The sequence below is a fragment of the Heloderma suspectum genome, chromosome 3 (assembly GCF_057233095.1).
Source record: "Heloderma suspectum isolate Gila_16-S chromosome 3, 16-S_ref, whole genome shotgun sequence".
NCBI classification, from domain to species: domain Eukaryota; kingdom Metazoa; phylum Chordata; class Lepidosauria; order Squamata; family Helodermatidae; genus Heloderma; species Heloderma suspectum.
In genome coordinates this window covers 117,552,911-117,574,385 of record NC_139460.1, presented here as the reverse complement: position 1 = coordinate 117,574,385, position 21,475 = coordinate 117,552,911, and positions in this window count along the sequence as shown.

Below are 21,475 nucleotides of genomic sequence, written 5' to 3'. Positions count from 1 at the left end.
AAAAGCTGAACATGTATGGCTATCTCCTATTGATGTGAGCAAAAAACAACAACAGTGAGGTAAAAAAAATGTTTGATTTGTGAGCACCCTAAGCTAGCTGATGGAAAAATACAATAATAATTTCTTAAATGAATTCAAAAATCTTGCCTTCTATCCAGAACCCCAACAAATGTGTACACTTTAGTCACCCATAGAAACAGATTTGCATTTACACAAGGCAGGCTTTACCAAACTGAGGGTCAAAACTATACATGGCATTGAACACATGGACTTTGTTTGTTTGTTTTACTCCAAATGGCAGCTGCTGGGCACTCCCATCTGGACCATGGGATGCGCAGGGGGGTTAACCCTTTTCTTCCACTAGTAGTATAAGTTGAGGAGAAGTGTAGGGAATTGCAGCTCTGGCCTTAAAGTAGGAACAATGACTTTATCTGCTGGAGTGGTACTCATTTGCTTGCTGGGTTCAGGCCCTGTAAGAGGTGATAATGAGGGGCATTTAAGTTTTGTTCTTATTTATAATGAGCTCAAATTCAAAAAGAGTGGAAGGTGACTCTGTATAGGAGAATAGTATTTGCATTCATAGTGGTATCCAATTAGCCCCTCCTGTCAATGGAATGGCTTCCATCAGCAGCAGAGGGAGGGGGCAATCCCCCTTCCTGTACACCCCGCCCATGTGCTCTGAAAAAGTTCTGTTGTATGAGCAGCTCACGCAGCATTGGATCTCCCCTATATTGTTTGAATGCTGGTTAGGAAAGGAAAAGCTGAAAATATAAGCTTTAAGACATGTATCAATACTGCATCAATAATCTAACAGCACCCTATAGTGCTGAGAAGCCAATTATGAAAATGCTTCGCCAACTGTGTACTTAGGTACATTTAACTGGGATGACTCATATTCACTCAAGATAATGACCTCAGATAGAAAAAGAACCTCATTTTTCTCTCATACATTACCCTTTTGATAAGATGAACAGGACTGTGAGTTTATGGATAATGGAAATATCTACTTGCCCTGCCCTCTTGTTGAGAGAATTTCATCAAAAGAAGCATAGGATAAAACTTGGGAAAGTAGTAGCTGAAGATAATAATGGCCCACTTTTGCTGAAGTTGAAAAATTACATTTCTCTCTCTCTCTTTCCCTCCCTGTGTGTGTAAATTACATCCTACTGTACAGTTGCCATAATCTGCCTTCTTCACTTCATACCAAACTGCTCCCTTAAGTCTTACATTTCTTCAAGGGAACTGATTCCCTTGACATGTCTTGTTTAACAAATGATTATGATCAGAGTCCCATGTAATTCAGAAGCTGCTTCCCAAACTTAATCTAATAACTTCTGATTACATACTCCCTTCCAGTAAGGCTGCTTCTGAAGGATACACAAGGTAAATCATTCAAACTTCTAGTGGCCCTCATTTCAACCAACAATTCTCCTCCATACACAACAAACACACTCAATGTAATATGCATTACTTTGCTACACTGAGGCAACTGTGATCCCATCACACTCAAAATCTTTGGACCCTGGATGGCTAACTTAACTTTGGCCTAGCACGGTCAAGTGATGGGCTTTGAAGCAGTTCTTACTGGCTCCTTGTGGTCCTAATAAATAATCCATTTATATAAGTGGTCTACTGACACTGTCACTTGTAAAGAGATGGGATACAATCTTTTCAGGTCATGGACAGTGCAATCCTACACATGCCTAATCTGAATCAAGCCCTATTGAGTTTAATGGGATTTACTCCCAGGAAAGTATGTCCAGGATTGCTGCCTGAGATTGTTCACACTGCAGTATTACATCTCTCTTTGAGGCTGCAATCCTATACCCACTTACCAAGTCCATTGAACTCAGTGAGCCTTACTTCTGAGTTGACAGTTATAGGATTGCACTGGGAATGCTGTATGCAATATCATGCTTCAGCTGTGCCTAATTCTATGTGCATCATCATTTTGAAGCCCTTAAGATGCCAACATTATCACAGAAACTTACCCATCAGGAGCTCAGCCTGTGTGACAAAAAAATATCTGGCTCCTAGACTCCCATCTAGAGTATGCAGAGAGGCTTATGAGAATACAGAATTTGGCCATGGCTGACTTCTTAGATATTTACTGTGACAGCAGTGAAAACAGGTCTAAATATCAACTATATGCCAATGAGTTCTATGACACATTGCAATCCTATACACACTTCATTGTCCTCAGTTGGGCTTACTTCTGAGTAGACATAAATGAGATTCTGGTGTTAACTCCAGTGAAAGTTTCCAGGGAATGGAGGTGAAACTTCTAGGAATTCCAAAGTGATCTGCCGTAACATGGAGGTAGCTGTTATTAGCACAACATTCTTTCAGATTGTTTTACTGTATAGGCTTTTATGACTACAACACTATGGCACTAGCCAAGTGCACAGCGTTTGGGAATCCATGGCTATTTTCCAAGCAATGTGATTCGCAGACAGATTTTCAGATTAAAAATGGTGCTGTTGGATGACAAATCCCATGTGTCATCATTTGGCAAGAAAAGTGAGAAAGAGAGAAATCTCTTATGAAATATAATATAGTACAGAATACATAAAACAATTTATGTATAGCCAAGGACACAGAAAATATCTTTATGATTAATAACACTGAGTAGATGAGGCTATTCAACAGCTGTGAAGATAAAGCTATTTGAATTTTGATGTGATATATCAGGATATAACTGGAGGATTATGACACAGTATATGGGAAATCAAAGAAAAGTCAGGGCAGTAAATTCTAGGCCTTGGCTAAATACAACAAGTAGATTCATGGACTTCTGGTAGCTTCCAAGTGATGTACTATACATACATCATCCAGAGTTTTGCAAATCTACACTCCAACCCCAGCTATATTTACATGATTTCAATGGGACACGCTTACAGATAACAGTGCACTTCTAAGCAAGTTCACTCAGAAGTATGTCCTGCTTCTTTAAATGGGACTTACTCCCTACTGAGTGTGTTTAGAATTGCAGGCAAAATTGGATGCTCACAGATTTAATCACTAGATTAACACAAGGTTCCCAATCCATGTACCTGTGAGTACAGCAGTGTTTGTGGATTTCTCCCACCTTGCCAATTAGATCATCAGTGACAGGAGGAAGGAGTTGTCTGAAATGCATCTTCCTACATCAGGAGAAAGTAAAAGGGCTCCAATGAATATAGCAGAGGGATGATACAACCAGCTGCTGCACTCAGTGATTTCTGGATCAAGGTCTCTTTTGCTCATATGTGCTGGTCTGCAGAATATCATGGATTTCTCCATCTCCATACAAGCCTCTTGCTCATAAAATAAGGGTGAACTTTGCATGACAGCCTGTCTTAATGCACAGAATCAGTGTGTGTGTGTGTGTGTGTACTTGTAGACCTTCTAGTCCAAACTCCTGCTTGATGCAAGCAACCCAGAGGTACAGCATCCCTAATAAATGGCTGTCCAGCCTCTGTCTGACAACTTCAAGTCAAGTGTGGAAGAGCCCACACCACCCACCTAGGTTCCATTGCCAAACTGCTCTTACCATCAAACATGCTGGATCCTGTTACTTTCACATCCATCCCAAAGACTGTAGTACAGCATCAATTTGGCTATGCATAAAATGCCAATATTCATGATGTAAAAAGAGGCAAATCTGGTTCCAGGCCCTCTTCAAAGCAATCTGCTGGAACTGATGACAAGCAAAATGGAACGGGAGAGACCAGGGTGGTGGCAGCTTTTAGTTATATCACATAAAAGTTTTATGCATGGTTTAAAAATATGCAGAGTGTACAATAAACAATTTAGGCTGTAATCTGTAAACACTTTCCTGGGAGTAAGCCTCATAGTGGGACTTACTTCCATGTAAACATACACAAGATTGCACTGTTGGTGGTTTAAACCAGGGGTGGCTAATTTGTGGCTCTCCAGATGTTTTGGCCTATAACTCCCAAGATCCCTCACCACTGGCTATTCTGGCTAGAGATGATAGGAGTTGTTGGCCAAAAAATCTGGAGGGCCAAAAGTTGCCCACCCCTGGTTTAAACTTACCTTAGTTTCCATTTACCAACTATTTATGATAGAGACTCCTCAGTTTTTTATCAGTTTCATGATGAGGAGAAATTCAGCTGATTCATCTGTATGGTGGGAAAAGGTGCATTGTATCAGGCAACTGTCACAGGAACATGAACCCCTTTGGGGAAAGAAGTTAGCAACTGTACTACACAGAGTCACTTATGACTGGGTAGGTGTCCTAGCTAACAGAAATTGAATGTGACATCATAGCACCAATTAGAAAGATGTCTAAAGCTCAAATATTTAGCTATTCGGCAATCTAAACTACCTTCTTCTCATGAACAGTTTCTTCAACTTTTTGACACTGATTTTCTGTAGCAGCTGATTTTGTCAGGGAATGAAAAATCTGTTAATTAACATAAAATATTTATGTGTTTCCACAGTGTCATCAATGTGCTAAAAATGGAAGAATCTACAGTCAATGCAGAGTCAGGTAATAAAAAACATGATCACCAAGTGAACTTCATTGCTGAGTGGGAAGTTCAATCTGATTTCCCACTTCTATTTCCAACATTCTGGTAACATTTCTCAGGCATGGGGTAGGTGGGTGCAGACCTTTAGAAAAGGATATTCAATTTTCAACCTCAAGTGAGAAAATCAGAGACTGGCTGGAGATTATGACTTGCATGTTGTGATTTGAAAAGGATTTCGGATAATAAGGTGATGTTGCAAATGAATTGCTCAGAAGTATGAGGGTAGCTACATTTAGTATTCAAGAGTGAACATGGATGGCATATTTATTCATAAATAAGCAGCAGTGGAATTGATGCTGAAGCAATCCTTAAATTATGTGGGGAAAGGTGTGTGTGTGGGGGCGGGGTGCTTAGTCTCATACATGGTTCCTCCAATTTTAGCCATATCATGGTCAGCTGGAGAAGCAAATGGCACAACACACACACACAGACTGTCAAGGTGCACGGTACCAAGGCTGGTCAAGTTATTTTAGCACATGAAGCAGAAAATTTCACAAGCCCCTCTCCTACCAGTCCTGCAAGATGGCCTTTTTCTAAAACAGTAGGTAAGGTAGGGATGTCAGAGAATTTCGCCACGAATCTTGGGGAGGTTGAATGCCAGCGCATTCGGCCCTCCGAAATCAGTGGCGAAACGGTCTGCCCCCCCCCGGGAAGGGACTTACCTTGGGCAAATCCGCCTGGCGGCAGCGGCTCCAACAGTGGTTTGGCGGTGGTGGCTGTGGCGGCCGGTCTTCCGACCGACTGCTGCCGCCGCCGCCATTTCCAGTAAAAAAACAAAAGACCCCCAAAAACGTGATAGGCTACGTAAAGATTTACGTAGACTAGCATGGCTAGATTTTTTAAAAATACCGTGATAGGTTATGTAAATGTTTACGTAGCCTATCACGGCTGAGTAAAAAAAACAAACATGCGCGTACGCAAATGGCGGCACCCATGGGCGCCGCCATTTGCGTTCCTTATTTTGGCACGTCTAGTCTACATAAACATTTACGTAGACTACAGCGAAAATAAGGGGAACGCAAATAGCGTAAATGTTTACGTAGACTAGACATACCAAAATAAGGAACGCAAATGGCGGCGCCCATGGGTGCCGCCATTTGCATACGCGCGTTTTGTTTTTTTTTACTCAGCAGTGATAGGCTATGTAAACATTTACGTAGCCTATCATGGCCGACTGCAGGGATGCAAACAGCAGTGGCTACGGCCGCCGCCATTTGCGGAACCGGCTGGCCAGGATTCGGGGGGGGGGCGAGGGACGGAGCGCCTCCCCCCCCACCTCGAATCACATTTCGTTAAAAGGTAAGTGACATTCGTACATCCCTAAGGTAAGGAAGCCATCACAAAAGACAGCAGGGGCAGGGCTCCTCTGTAATTTAAGCACTGCCTCGAAGGTTCTTTTCAAGACACAACCAAATATATTCTTTCCTAGAGGTTTGCATCTACCACTCAGCCCTACCCCAAAATGTTGCGTATACTGTACAAATTATTTTGGCTTTCCTCAACATTCTTACAATCTTCTTCTCAGTGTTCTTCCTCCTCAGTTCTTTTGGCTGACAAAGGAACCTCCAAATTTGCCTTAACTTGATGGCAATTTTAGATGTCTGAAACCTTGCTGAGACATTTCACTAATCCTTTTAGGTGCAATCCTATGCAGGTTTAGACAGAAAAAAGTCCTACAGCATGGCTGACTGGATAATGCTGGGAGTTGTAGGGCTTTTTTCTGTCTAAAATATGCATAGGATTGCACCCTTAGTGAAGTAATGCTTAAGTAATACATTTAATACATGTATTAAGTAAGTAATACATTTTAGTTTCCCTCAAAATTCCCACTAATGTTTTTCCTGAGAAGGGTCTTCCAGCTTGAATTCATTTTCAAGCAAAATATGGTGGCAATTCTTATTCTTGTTTAAACTGGTCATTTTAAAAATAATATATTTTAAAAGGTAATTCTCCAAGGTAGACCCACAGCTTATTTGCTGAGGAATAATTCATGACTGTCCAACAGCACAAGAGGCGACTCTACACATCGACATCATTAGATGGTCAATATCGAAATCAGATTGATTATGTACTTTGCAGCCAAAAATGGAGAAGCTCTATACAGTCAGTAAAAACAAGACCTGGAGCTGACTGTGGCTCAGATCATGAGCTGCTTCTTGCAAAATTTCGGCTTAAATTGAAGAATGTAGGGAAAACCACTAAACCATTCAGGTATGACCTAAATCATATCCCTTATGAATATACAGTGGAGGTGAGGAATAGATTTCAGGGATTAGACCTGATAGACAGAGTGCCTGAGGAACTATGGACAGAGGTCCGTAACATTGTTCAAGAGGCAGCAACTTAATCCATCCCAAAGAAAAAGAAATGCAAAAAAGCAAAGTGGCTGTCTGATGAGGCTTTACAAGTAGCTGAGGAAAGAAGGGAAGCAAAAAGCAAGGGAGAAAGGGGAAGATATATCCAACTGAATGCAGAGTTTCAGAGAATAGCAAGGAGAGACAAGAAGGCCTTCTTAAATGAACAATGCAAAGAAATCGAGGAAAACAACAGGATGGGAAAGACTAGAGACCTTTTCAAGAAAATCGGAGATATCAAGGGAACATTTTGTACAAGGAGGGGCATGATAAAGGACAAAGAAGGCAGGGACCTAACAGCAGCAGATGAGATTAAGAAGAGGTGGAAAGAATACACAGAAGAACTATACAGGAAAGATCTGAATGTCCCTGATAGCCATGATAGTGCAGTCACTGAACTTGAGCCGGACATCCTCGAGAGTGAAGTCAAGTGGGCCTTAGGAAGCATTACTAACAACAAAGCTAGCGGATATGACAGTCTTCCAGCTGAGCTATTTAAAATCCTAAAAGATGATGCTGTTAAAGTGCTGCACTCAATATGCCAACAAATTTGGAACACTCAACATTGGTAACAATACTGGAAAAGGTCAGTTTACATTCCAATTCCAAAGAAGGGCAATGCCAAAGAGTGTTCAAACTACCATACAATTGCGCTCATTTCACATGCCAGCAAGGTTATGTTCAAAATCCTACAAGCTAGGCTTCAGCAGTATGTGAACTGAGAACTACTGGAACTACAAGCTGGGTTCCAAAGAGGCACAGGAACTAGAGATCAAATCGCCAACATTCGCTGCATCATGGAGAAAGCAAGAGAATTCCAGAAAAATGTCTATTTCTGCTTCATTGACTATGCTAAAGCCTTTGATTGTGTGGATCATAACAAACTGTGGCAAATTCTTAAAGAGATGGGAGTACCAGACCACCTTACCTGTCTCCTGAGAAACCTGTACGAGGATCAAGAAGCAACAGTAAGAACCGGACATGGAACAACCGATTGGTTCAAAATTGGGAAAGGAGTATGACAAGGCTGCATATTGTCGCCCTGCTTATTTAACTTATATGCAGAGTACATCATGAGAAACGCCGGGTTGGATGAATCACAGGTCGGAATTAAGATTGCCGGGAGAATTATCAACAACCTCAGATATGCAGACGATACCACCCTAATGGCAGAAAGCGGAGAGGATATAAAGAGCCTCTTGTTGAGGGTGAAAGTGGAGAGTGCAAAACTGGTTTGAAACTCAACATTAAAAAAACTAAGATCATGGCATCTGGCCCCATCACTTCCTGGCATATAGTAGGGGAAGAAATGGAAGCAGTGACAGATTATATTTTCTTGGGCTCCAAGATCACCGCAGACGGTGAGTGTAGCCATGAAATTAAAAGACGCTTGCTCCTTGGGAGGAAAGCTATGGCAAACCTAGACAGCATAGTAAGAAGCAGAGACATCACCTTGCCAACAAAGGTCCATATAATCAAAGCTATGGTTTTCCCAGTACTAATGTATGGCTGTGAGAGCTGGACTATAAGGAAAGCTGAGTGCCGAAGAATTGATGCTTTCGAACTGTGGTGCTGGAGAAGACTCTTACAAGTCCCCTGGACTGCGAGAAGGTCAAATGTCAATCCTAAAGGAAATCAACCCTGTCTGATTTCCAATTGGAAGGACAGATACTTGATTGGAAGGACAGATACTGAAGCTGAAGCTCAAATATTTTGGCCACCTAATGCGAAGAGAAAACTCCCTGGAAAAGACCCTGATGCTGGGAAAGATTGAAGGCAAAAGGAGAAGGGGATGGCAGAGGATGAGATGGCTAGGTAGCATCACCAATGCAATGAATATGAACTTGAGCACACTCCGGGAGAGAGCGGAGGACAGGAAGGCCTGCCGTGCTATGGTCCATAGGGTCACAAAGAGTCGGACACGACTGAACAACTAAACAACAACAATTCATGACAGAGAGATCCAAGTTTCTGCTGACTAAATCACATGATCAGCATGCTAAAACAAACAAACAAACAAACTAACTAACTAACAAACAAACACAAAAAAATAACAAAGAAAAAGAAGAAAGTAAAGTAAACATTTCAAGATGTAAAGAAAAGGGTACTTTAGGGGAAAAGAAACTCATAAGCTGAAGTAAACTAAGGATCATAATATTCATTTAAATGGAAAAGATTCAGAAATGAAACCTGGAAACTGAATTATCGTTGGAAACTCTTCAGATGATATTTATAATTTACTGAATCTGTTCGCATCACTGTGAACGTTGGCAATGTGATCTCATCTCAGCCAAAAAAATTATCTACATCAATGTTACTATGCCTAGAGTTATTAGATATTCTTATTCAGTTGTGTGTAATAATATTTAGAGCTCTTTCCAAACTGGCTTTGGCAGTATTACAAATAAAGGTAATTTAGTTTTGGCATCAATCAGATGAATCTTATGTTGCCTTATAGAAATGTGCAGATGATTTATAAGTGGACAATACTATTTTGGAATAGTAAAAATCAAAGAATCATTTAAAAACCAAAGTCAGGCCCTTCCTGGTTTTTTAGAACATTGGAATGTCTTTGATAATTTATAGGTTTCTGTTGATACATCATACCTAGAACTCAGATGTCTGCATGATTACATGCAACCATGAGATATCAGTAATGACTTCCTTATAAATTGTTTCAAATAAAAAAATAGTATGAACAGTATAATGCATAAGGAAGCATAGTGGTTTAGCAGTGTCCCATTTTCTGCAATGAAAACGTTGCTGACATTGTTTTTCCCTGCACAGTCCTGGAATGAAGGTACAAGATATGGTAGATGGGTAGAACTATGAGCCAGTGTCTCTTCTTCCCTCCCACCCACACTGAACCTGCCAGTTGTGTTGTGACCATGTGATCTATATGATAAAAGACTTAAGCCTGAATGAAACCAATTTTTGGACCCTTATGATAGTACTGAATAGGTAAAAAACAAACAAACAAATAAACCTCTCTTCCTGTAGCTGATTTAGGAATGGGATGGGAACTAAAAGTCACTACTTTGCCCCACTGGCAACCATATAATCCTACATTATAGAAGTTGGGTAGGGCCCACTTACCATTATCAGAAGTTGGGTAGGGCCACCCGGGAACTGCTTCTTCAGGAAGGCTTGGCCACCATCTTCAACAGGCATTGTCTGTAATGAGCTTGGCTGCATGAAGTTATAGCATTGGCCCAGACTCCCACATCAACCCTTGGAGAAGTGGGAGAAGTGGGAGACAAAATTCCCTCCCGCCATAATTAGCAAGTTGGGGAGTGATGATTGTGCATGTATACTACATCTGTTGTATATATTTTAGATGTTATATATAGCAACAATTAATCTACTCTGGGTATTTTGAGCCTGATCTCACACACTTCAAATTACACTAATGCTAAAGCATTTATAATGTTTCTGCTGTTGAGTAATAGATAAATAATTTCAAAATAACTTGTTAATTAATAATATATTTAGAACCAGTAGCAATTCAGCCTGCCTAGAACTTTAAACATTTCTAGACTGTATTACTATGGTAATAGGCACATGGTGGTAAATCACATGGTTCTGCTATGCCAGAGTGTGCTATACTAGAACAAAGCTAGTATACCATAACACTAGCCAATATAGTAACAATGACTGCCACTCCCACAGCATCTCTGGAAACTCAACTGCTATCCGTCAATCTTGACGTTGTACAAATACACACACACACCCATTACCCATGCATAAAAAGCACCAAAGAATGCACAGCTACAGGTGACTAAGCTCATAAAGGGCACAATCTATGCATGTCTAGACAGAAAAAGTACTACAACTCCCAGCATCCTCCAGCCAACATGGCTGGCTGGGACATGTTGGGAGTTGCTAGACTGTTTTCTGTTTAAACATGCATAGGATTGCACCTGAAGTTACCCAAGCCATTGCACAAACATGCTACACACAACATGTGGCTAGATGCTATGGTGCGGCATAGAGAAAGCCTGCATGGAGGGGAGAAGGATAAATCTCTGGCTGGGGCATGTTGGGAGTTGTAGGCTTTTTCTCTGTCTAAATGTGCATAGGATTGTGCCCTTAATTTCAGTTTCTCTCAGTTTCTTGTTTTTCCAGTCTTATGGTTGATTTTTCCCAAGTGCTAAGACTTAGTTTAAGTTCAAATGAAAATTTCTATGCATTTCTGTGCACATTTCTCCCAATGCATTCATCTTTGTATGCAGTTTTGCCAAATATACACATTTTTGCAAAGAATTTTCATTATTTACTACTATAGTAGTGAAATATATTTTCACAAATATATGCTTTTTGTGCATATTTCCCCCTAGAATACACATTTTTGCAAAGGATTTTCATTATTTACTACTATAGTAGTGAAATATATTTTCACAAATATATTCTTTTTGTGCATATTTCCCCCTAGAATACACATTTTTGCAAGCAATTTTCTTAATATAATGTAGTTTTCAGTGTTATTACCCCCAATATGTGCATTTTTGTATGCATTTTTTGATTGGAGAACTCCATTGCAAAATTCAGAGAAGAGCACATGTCAAAGGAATAACTGAGTTTCAGTTCACATAGTGGTTCAAAGGTGTGAAAAACATTTCTCCCCCCATCCCTAATCTATGCATACAGAAATATATGACCTGAGCTTTAGTCATAATTCTATTCTCTATTGTAACTTTGGGGACAAAGAGCGAGTAGTAGGGGCAGCTGTATGGGGCTGTATTTTAATTAATGCCACCTTTTTGGATATATGACAAAATGCTGTCCCGGGGGGAAGGGATAAGCTCTGAATGATCATAGGATTCCTCCTATGCTCTAACACTTCCCACCATATTCCCTATACCACCTGATTCCCCACCCCCAGCCACCCCCTTGTACTCCCTCTGCATGAGCGTTAAGTTGGTGGAAGCCTCTCACAATACAAGGTTATCACTACACCGGTGGGATTTTTTTCCCTGCAGCTGTAGCATTGTGCTCCATCGCCATAAGTGATGTAGGAGTGATCTATCCATCAAGTGGGCATAACTCAAGGACAAGGTTGTACAATTCATTGAACCTTACTTTTAATAGTTTGCTCTCCCTTTGTTGTTGCCTGCCATCACTCTGCATTATGAATGGATCAGACTGTTAATATTGTGTATAAAATCTAATTTCTGTGTGAAGGGAATTCAAGTTGTTCCCCAAGAAAATGAAAAAATACGCTCTCCAAAGAGATTATGAAGTTCAACAAATGTATGCAAATTTGATAAATGAATAACTGGTTTTATTTATTTCAGTGCCTTTATCCCGTGTCTTCAGCTGAAAAGGTTCCTAGAGCAGTTTACATGAGATTAATAACAAACAAGACAGACCCCTTCCACAGGCTTACAAGCTAAAAGATATGACACAAAAGGAAAAAGGGATGGGGAGGGAAGAGACAAACAAACAAACAAACAAACTCAGACATCAAGTTTATGCTAAAGCTGTAAATTCTTAGAATAACTGGCTTGAAGGGAAACAGTTCAGGGAAAGGATGACCCAAATAGAGCTATGGGATATTCTGTCAAACACTGCCACCACTTATGGGGAAACTGCTCTTTCGTTGGGCTATGGGGTTTCTTATTTTTAGCAAATACTTATATTTCAAGGCCTAAGGAACTCTCTGCTAGTACAATTCAGAGTTCCACAAGCTGACCCTTTTTCCACTGCCATCAATTCTCCTAGAATACTTTAAAATCTCCTAGTAGCCTGGTATAAGAGGCTTAGGTGTGAGATGGGCACCAACACTACAGACAAGATAAATTATTAAACAGGTGATATTAAACTATTAAACAAGGGATATTTTTGTACATAAGGCAATACTAATATTTACTTTGGAGGTTCATAAAACAGCTTGCTGATACTTCTTAGGGACTCAAGATACACTGTTGCTAATTCAACCTTCTTAACTTATCTTACATCCAGCCAAATTCCCTGAATCTCCACTCTAGGCAAATACACACACAACCAGGTCCAGCCTTCCTCTTACTTCCAAGGTTCCTCGTGTTTTGTTTATGGCTGCTTGAGCAGTTTATCTGGGTTTTTACTGCCTGCTTATGTAACCTTTTTCTGGCAAGATCTTAGGGCAGCCTCCTGGCATAACACAGGAGGCTGCCCTTAATTTTTGTGAACTGCCCAGAGAGCTATGGCTATTGGGCAGTATAGAAACAAACAAACAAACAAACAAACAAACAAACAAGCACAGCCACCTGCTCCCTACTCCTGATATTCACTAGCCAGTAGCCACATATGGTTATCCCACAGAGAAGGAGTAGCTTAATATTCAGGCCTTAGTTATTCACTTTCTCCTTAGCTTTCTCCTAGTCCTTCTATAACACCACCTTCCAACCAGCAGATCTTCTCCCTCTCTGACTACCAACAGACTAACTTATCCCTAACTATCAACTCCTAAACTGTTAACTGTCATTTACCAACCACTCTTTTCCACCTAGCTACAATCCCCAGAGAGTCAGAATTGAATTTACCTGATTCAGGCCCTATTCAAAGCAATTGCCTCTCTGTTCCCCTTCAGAATGTCACCAAGAAACTACACAGGTGTTTGACAATAACAAAGCAAGGCCTCAGGCCTACTCAGATACATTATAGCCTCTCAGTGGCCACATAAAGTAAACATTACAGAAGAACAACAGTTATATACCTGGCATTTATTCACATCTAGTCTCTCAGCTGAGTCAATAGAGTGGTCCCTACAGTCCCATCTCTCCCTTTGCTACAGTTAGATGGAATGGCTGCTGCTAAATTACAGTCTTCTGGGTTCTCTTGGGTGCTTTCAGGGAGCAAGATAGGAACATGGGTGGCAAAGCTGGAAGAGGCTGAAAGCTAAAGCCAAACAGGCAGTAAAACAGATCCTTCAGAAGTTTTCTCTGTCTTCAGTGACTCTGCTCTTACCCAGCTCTCTTTTTAGTGCAGCAATTAATGTATTCACTTTTCATATTTATACTTTTACTTCCATTTTAATAGTGCATCCATGTTTTTTTTTATTTAAGCAGCTCACCTTTCACATGCTGTACAGCATCAAATGCTGAAGACAGTATGCCTCAACAGACAAGTCTGCAGCAGAGTTACTCTTTTATGCTCTTCTTTTATCATTCAGTAAAATCCTTTGCATACAGATTAACTTTGTTTGCACAACATATACTTTTTGCTCTCCCTGCTTGAAAGAGGAAACACTAAATGCTTCGATAAAAGGATTACAAAGTCATGCAGTTTCAAGTGGCTTTTATAAGTACACCACCATCTGCAGAAAAGTCTGTTTTGGGAAAGTTGTATTGTGGGGTTGGTAAGATGTTTGTGTTCTCTCTCTCTCTCTCTCTCTCTCTCTCTCTGTGTGTGTGTGTGTGTGTGTGTGTGTGAGAGAGAGAGAGAGAGAGAGAGAGATGACCTGACACCAGTTCCAGGGAAGACAGACCAGTTCTCTCTAGTTTTTGTCTAGGAGACAGAGAAATGCACATGAGAAGGAAGATGGACTAATTTTGCTGATTTCTATTTCTTCTTCTTTTTTAGCGCTATTGAATTTTAGGGATATCAGAGAATTTCTCCATGAATCTCAGGGAGGCCAAATGCCAGCGCATTTGGCCCCCCGAAATTGGTGGAGAAACGGTCTGCCCCCCTGCCCCCCCCGGGACGGGACTTACCTTGTTCGAATGTCCCTGGCGGCGGCGGCTCCGGCGGTGGTTCGGCGGCGGTGGCTGCGGCTGCCGGTCTTCTGACCGGCTGCCGCCGCCACCATTTCCAAGTAAAACAACAACAACAACAACAAACAAACGTGATAGGATACGTAAAGATTTACGTAGCCTATCACTGCTAGATTTTTAAAAAACACCATGATAGGCTACGTAAATGTTTACATAGGCTATCACGGCTGACTTTGAAAAAGAAAAAGTGCGTACACAAATGGTGGCACCCATGGGCGCCGCCATTTGTGTTCCTTATTTTGGCACATGTAGTCTACGTAAACATTTATGTAGACTACGGCGAAAATAAGGGGAAGGCAAATAGCGTTCCCCTTTTTTCGCCATAGTCTACGTAAATGTTTACGTAGACTACACGTGCCAAAATAAGGAACACAAATGGTGGTGCCCATGGGCGCCGCCATTTGCGTACGCGCTTTTTTTTTTTAAGTCAGCCGTGATAGGCTACGTAAACATTTATGTAGCCTATCACGGCTGACTGCAGGGAAGCAAACGGCGGTGGCTACGGCCGCCGCCATTTGCGTCCCAGCAGGAGAGGAGGTTTCGCGGCCGGAGGGACGGGGTGCCTCCCCCCCAGCCAGAATTTCGGGGGGAGGGACGGAGCGCCTCCCCCCCACTGCGAAGCAAGCTTCGGGATCAGGTAAGGGACTTTTGTCCATCCCTATCGAATTTCAGTGGGCAGGTCAAGCAAACTCTGTACCCTCACACATTTGCTAGATAATTCTGAATTGCAGTTTCCTATTGTAGCTTTGACATATTTCAGACAAAGTCTAATCAATAATGCTCAGGATGGTCATTCAAGCAGGTAGTCAGGAATGAGTAGTCCAAGAGTAGTTCAGTCTGTGAGCAGTCTGTCCTTATTTAGGCACGGGTTGTCTACGTAAAGATTTACGTAGACTACGGCGAAAATTCTGGCCAGGGGGGAGCGCCCCGTCTCCCCGGCCATGAAATAAAAAAGTTATGAAAAAAAAACCGTGATAGGCTACGTAACGATTTACGTAGCCTATCACGGCTAGATTTTCAAAGTCAGCCGTGATAGGCTACATAAATCTTTACGTAGCCTATCACGGCTGACTTTGAAAAAAAAAAAGCGCGTACGCAAATGGCGGCGCCCATGGGCGCTGCCATTTGTGTTCCTTATTTAGGCACGGGTAGTCTACGTAAAGATTTACATAGACTATGGCGAAAATAAGGGCAACGCAAATAGCGCTTTTTTTTCAAAGTCAGCCGTGATAGGCTATGTAAACATTTACGTAGCCTATCACGGCTGACTGCAGGCCAGGGACGCAAATGGCGGTGGTTACGGCCGCCGCCATTTGCATCCCAGCAGGACAACAGGATTCGTGGCCGGAGAGACGGGGCGCTCCCCCCTGGCCAGAATTTTGGGGGGAGAAATGGAGTGCCTCCCACCCCACCCCGAAGCAAGCTTCGGGATCAGGTAAGTGACTTTCGTCCATCCCTAGTGATGGCAGTGCCAATCACCTGACTTTTGTTTTCATAATATTTGCATGAGTATTCAGTATGCAAAGTAAATCTTTTGGTTAGACTATCTGCTGTGCAGTTCTGGGGCTTCTTTTCATTGTAAGCTGGCAAAGGTTTTACATTTGGGCCATCACTAGCAGAACCCAGGTGCCTTACTGTCTGCCCCACAGTGTCAGCATAATGGAGGAGGGAGCTACAGTCTCTGATGACCGGTGAGTGGTCTTGGAGGTACCAGCATAATTGAGGCTGGGTGACGAAGGGGCCAACCGGGGTCCACCTGATTCTGTAGGACTGTTGAATACTTACGTAAATACTTATGTAGCCTATCACGGCCTCCGCAGGGATGCACATGGCATCCTTGCGTTAGCCATGATAGGCTACGTAAGTATTTATGTAGCCTATCACGGTTATGAAGACGAAGCAAATGGCGGCTGCAGGATGGCCGCCATTCGCAAAGTAGCGTGGACGGGAGCAGGTAAGTGCTTCGTTTCACGCGCCTTTTGTGGGTTGGGGGTGGTGGGGACTTCATCCCGCGCGCCTTTCATGGGTTGGGGGGGCGGGGGTTCATTCCGCAACAGATTTCGGGGGGCTGAATACACTGGCATTCGGCCTTACCGAGATCCGTTGCAGAATTCTCTGACATCCCTATTTAGGGTGCAATCCAAACTTGGAGGTGACTGCTTAGCCAATGCAGGGCAGGAGAAACATGGAGGGGATGATCCTCTCCTTGCTTCAGCCTCCCTGCATTTATGGCTAGACAGCGGATTTCGGCTCTCTAGCTGTGGGACCTCGGAGCGTGGGAAGAGGCAGCTGGATGACATGTAGGATGTGTCATACCAGCATTTCTGACTTCCCTGTCCTGACACGCCCCCGCGAATGCCCGGTTTTTGCTGCTTCGTGCTCCTCTTCCAAGCACAGGGCACAGGGCCATTCTGCGCTGCCTATGAGGCAGTGCGGGATGGGGGGGAGGTCAGTTTTCAGGGAACCGACCTTGGAGCAACGGCTCTGAGGTCAGTTCCCAGGAACCGACCTATCCTATGGCGGTCTAGCCACTGACTAATGGCCATAGGATTGCTCCCTTATTTATGCAGGTTATTTTTAGCCCTGTCTGATTCTGAAAGTGGGGCATTTATTTGAAATATTTTGACAATCCAAATAAAATTCAAAGATGGTACAAACATGTAGGGCAAAGGGCAGCTGGAACTAATCTTTACCCTGCTCCCTCCAGCGGCTCTCTTCCCTCAAGAGCTGGCTTTCAATGTTTGTCCTGTTCAGCCCAGTTCAGCCCTTTGCATTAAAGAACTGAGGAAGTTTCTTTGCCTGAGATTTTTGGATAAAACAATGCAGGGTGGAAAGTCTGTTTTAAATAATATTTCTCTAGTATGCCACAGGGGAACACAGTTAACAGTAACAACCACTTGCACCAAAGACAAAGACCTGGCTCATGCAATACGGCAATCCACAATAAAACAGCCATGGTGGCTTGTTATCGTGGGTTGTCATGTCATGCAAACCCAGCACAATGGCTTGAGTGAGGATTGTTCAGCCATCTGGAGAACACCTGTCTTGTTGTTGTGTTGTTGGCCATGGCTAGAGATGTACGAAACCCCAACCTGGCTCAGCTCCGGTGCATCCGTGGTGGGGGGGAGGTGCTCTGTCCCTCCCGCTGGAATCCTCCCTGGCTGGATCTGTTCCACGGCAGCTCCGCGGAGCTGCCAGCCGGGGCCGGCTGCAGCCGGAGTTCCAGCTGCTGCCGGGCTGCTGCGGCCGCAAATGGCGGCTGTCGTAGTGGCCGCCATTTGCGTCCTTGCAGTAAGCCGTGATAGGCTATGTAAGTATTTATGTAACCTATCATGGCAAAAGGCAGCCACACAAATGGTGGCCGCTACGCCATTTGCACCCCTGCCTTTTGCCATGATAGGCTACGTAAATACTTATGTAGCCTATCATGGCTTACTGCAAGGATGCAAATGGCGGCTGCTACGATGGCCACCATTTGCAGCTGCAGCAGTCCAGCAGCGGCCGGTAGACCGGCTGGAGCCGCCACAGCATCCACCGCTGCTGGGATTCCATGGGGTAGTGAGGGGGTGGAGGATTCTGGGGGGCTGGATTCTAAAGAATTCAGTTCTAAAGAATCCAGCCTCACTGGAGTCCGTGGTGGAATTCTCTGACATCCCTAGCCATGGCTGTTGTGTCATGTGAACCAGGACTGTGGCTTGTGCGGGGCTTGTTTCAAAAGCCTTCCGAGTCATTTGACAAGAGCAGCAAAAAAGCTGACTGCTCTGCTTGCCTCATGGTCTTGCTAGCCATTTCCCAACTGTTGAGGTTTGCCTGGCTGGATCTAGTATGGGTTCGATCCAGCTCCATCATTGCACCAGTGGAAGGATACCACTTGAAGAACCTCCCCATCCTCTCATCCCCCTTGAAGCCCCCTGCATGCCCTCCCAATCTTCCAGAATGTTGGGGATGGAATCTGGTCAGTGCCTAGGAATTCTTTGTATACTAATTTGAGAAAGGTGGTATATAAATGTAGGAAATAAATAAGTAGCAACATATTTGTTTTCCAGACTTTGTATTGTACTGTATGTCAACAAATTAGATCTTCCCTATCACCAAATATTAAGTATATAATAAATTGCTGAGACAGCTGGCCAATTCAGAAGGCATTTGAATTGCCTCCATCTGGGGCACCATCAAGGATGCAACCATGTGGAGGAAATAAGCCTGACCTAACTCATCCACAAACATGGACACCACTTCCTGGCATCAATTTCTGGAACACAGCTGGAGAAAAAAAAAACACACCCACTGTTGCAATAATTCAAATTGCCATGTGGCACTCCAAAACATTCCAGATGGTTGGTTAGCAGCTAAGCAGCCTTCTACTGGAAATATGACTTCTATTTAAAAATAATTTCATCTTTCAGTGAACAGACCAGTTCAAGATGATCGTTGCTACCATTGTTAATACAAGATATGTTGGATTCCCTCTTGCTAAAATGACAGAAATAGATCATGTATACTGCCTTGCAATTAAATTGAAAGTTAGTTCAAGCTGCTACTATATATTCTTATCGTGGGAAAATTGCCCTTAAAACTTTCCAGCATCTGAAAAGAAAGCAGCTTCAGCCATCTTCCCTAATGCAGCTGTGATTAAGCATTTTGCAGGTGTCAGCATTTTAACTGATGAGTCACGAGTTTCCAACTTTCGACTGAAAACATTAACATCTGATAGATGTTTAAGAAATTGCTCTGACTGTACTTGCCTCATTATTTGAAAATAGACTTGAAAAGACTCTTCTCCCAGTGGGGATGTATTGCATGAACTTCTGAATGTCTTGGTATTGCTCCCCAAAGTCCAAATTAATGTACAGAACTTCTTCATTTAATTCTTTGCAATTAAATACTTTAGCTTTCTCTCTCTAACTTTTCTCAGATAATTGTAACAGTAATAAACATCAACAAAACCCATATAATGGATTAACATGACATTGAAAGCAAGGATGAATATCCAACATTGCATGGAAACAACACTCTTAGGTGCATATTTACACATACAAACTTGTTTCAGGTATAATTATAATTTTGAATGTCCCGCTATTATTGTGAGAACTGCTGATACATTCAACAGAAAAAAAAATAAAGCTAAGGTTGTGAAGGCATTGTATGATAGGGGGACATTTAGCAGGCAGTCATTGGCAGCAGTATCTAAGGAATGAACAATATAAACATTTTCCTTGCCTATTATAAATTTGTAGAGTAAACAACATGTGTATTGTGAGTGGAGATGGGAAAATAAAGAGACTAACACAGGGTCTTGGGTTCAAATTGGGACACATTTCTTGATAAAATCTGCAAAGGGGAAAACAGGATGGCAACTAACTTGGGGCAGCCCCTCGCTGTCCCTGACATGGGCAAAAACATTCAAAGCCTGTGGGGTGGCATGTCATCTCACCACCCCACAGGGCTACCCCTTTTGGGATGGTAGGCCTTCCCTGTCACCCCCGCCCATGCCTCACAACTCTGGGTAGGTGAGGTGAGTTGGCCTCCCAAGTAACCCTTATCCCTCTGATGGGCCATGAAACCCAGAGCGGGAGGCCTCGGGTGTCCCCTGTCACAATAACCATGCCTCCAAATGCTCACCATCCCTATTCTCATCCCCAATGCCCATCCTAACAGCCACAGGGAGTGACAAGCCTCTTGCTTAGTCAAACTCCCCCCACCTGTGCTGAATTCCTTTCCGCAGGCCCCTTTGCAGATCCCACAAAAATATAACATTCCCTAAGTCAGACAGGTGCACCCCGCCTTGCCTGTAGAACTCCCCCTGTGTCTGTGAAATATCTGGATGAGAAATACTCCCATCTCCCTGCTGGGATAGCCTAAGAGCTATTTCCCTGTTAACCTTCTGCCAAACCCTTTCTTTCTGGCCACAGCCATTCCTCCATTTCACCCTGGGAAGCAAACTGAGCCAAAGGCTCTTCCACCACATGCTGTGTCAGCCAAACACTGGCAAACCAGGGAAGTCCAAGCTGGCACCACAGCTTGACCTGGGAGCTCTCCATCCAGCCCCACTGTGCGTCATCCCAACAACTGAATGTTGGCACCATCTGCGTCCATGATAGGGATGTACGAAACACTTATCTTATTCCGTGTCGGGACGTCTGCGGTGGGGGCAGGCACTCCATCCATCCCCTCGGAATCCTCCCTGGCCGGCTCCGCTCCGTGGCAGCTCCGTGGAGCCACTGGCCAGGGCCAGCTGCGGCTGGGCTGCTGCGGCTGCAAATGGCGGCCATTGTAGAGGCTGCCATTTGCATCCTTGCAGGCAGCCATGATAGGCTACGTAAGTATTTACGTAGCCTATCACGACAAAGAGGAGGGATGCAAATGGCAGCTGCTACGCCATTTGCATCCCTGGTCTTTGCCGTGATAGGCTACGTAAATACTTACAAAACCTATCATGGCTGCCTGCAAGGACGCAAATGGTGGCCGCTATGACAGCTGCCATTTGCGGCCGCAGCAGCCCGACAGCGGCCAGCTGGGAGACCAGCCGGAGCCGCTGCCACTGCTGGAGACTCCGCTGCTGCATCCACCCCAGGGAAACTCCATCCCGGGGGGATTCTGCGGGGTGGCGGGGGGCCATTCTGCCACAGATTCCGGGGGGCCCGATTCTAAAGAATCCAGCCTCACTGGAGTCCATGGCGGAATTCTCTGACATCCCTAGTCCACAATGGCTCCTCAGCTCGACCTGGATGCCCTCTGTCTGGCCCATTTCCCTTCTGTCCAACAATGGAATGTTGGCACACCAGCTGAGTCAAAGCTGGCTCCACAGCTCGATGTGGAAATGCCCTGTCCAGCC